The sequence below is a fragment of the Apis dorsata genome, unplaced genomic scaffold, assembly GCF_000469605.1.
Source record: "Apis dorsata unplaced genomic scaffold, Apis dorsata 1.3 scaffold_23, whole genome shotgun sequence".
NCBI classification, from domain to species: Eukaryota; Metazoa; Arthropoda; class Insecta; order Hymenoptera; family Apidae; genus Apis; species Apis dorsata.
In genome coordinates, this window is record NW_006263325.1 from 195,546 (window position 1) to 196,533 (window position 988).

Below are 988 nucleotides of genomic sequence, written 5' to 3' on the forward strand. Positions count from 1 at the left end.
TATCATAAGTTTTAATATTAAATTTATCTTTGTTAGATAAATTAATTTTAGGAGTACTATATACCATTGATTCATTGATGTTTTCTTTTACATTTGAATTATCCATTTTGATATCAAGATCTTTTATTTTTTTATTAAATATTATTTGAGATCCATTTAATGATTTTTCAATATTTTGATCTCTATTTTTATCTTTGCCCTTTTTCTTACTTTTTTTAACATTCTCTTCAATATCTAGCTCAACATTATTTTCAATTTCTTCATCTTTCTCCTCTTCCTTTTCTTTGTCTTGCTTTTCTTCAAATTCAATTTCTTCATTTTCTTTCTCTTCATGTTCTTCATTTTCTTTTTCTTCACATTCAATTTCTTCATTTTCTTTTTCTTCATTTTCACTTTCTTCGTTCTTCTTCTTTTCGTTTTCAATTTCTTCATTTTCTTTCTCTTCCTGTTCTTCATTTTCTTTTTCTTCATTTTCACTTTCTTCGTTCTTCTTCTTTTCGTTTTCAATTTCTTCATTTTCTTTCTCTTCCTGTTCTTCATTTTCTTTTTCTTCATTTTCACTTTCTTCGTTCTTCTTCTTTTCGTTTTCAATTTCTTCATTTTCTTTCTCTTCCTGTTCTTCATTTTCTTTTTCTTCATTTTCACTTTCTTCGTTCTTCTTCTTTTCGTTTTCAATTTCTTCATTTTCTTTCTCTTCCTGTTCTTCATTTTCTTTTTCTTCATTTTCACTTTCTTCGTTCTTCTTCTTTTCGTTTTCAATTTCTTCCTTTTCCTCTTCTTCACTTTCACTTTCTTCTTCTTCTTCAACTTCATCATCATCAACTATAAAGTCTGCCATATCCGATCCATTATCATCTGGATCTGATGATTCTGTTTCTGATGCTCTACATTCATCTCCTCGTATATCATCATCGGAAAAATTCGGAATGTTTTTACCGTGAAAATTATATTCCTTTTGAATATCAGAATCTATACTATTATTAGATTC

General features: G+C 27.1%; 1 protein-coding gene across 1 annotated transcript in view; it reads right to left on the reverse strand.

The window, feature by feature from the left end:
- Window positions 1–748: 748 nt before the first annotated feature.
- The window catches only part of LOC102678605 (asparagine-rich protein-like), an 11,785-nt gene continuing 11,545 nt past the window's right edge, over window positions 749–988 (reverse strand). Inside the window, exon 6 of the mRNA XM_006607926.2 lies at window positions 749–841. The gene's annotated coding sequence lies outside the window, so the exon portion shown is untranslated. The remainder of the gene's footprint in view (window positions 842–988) is intronic.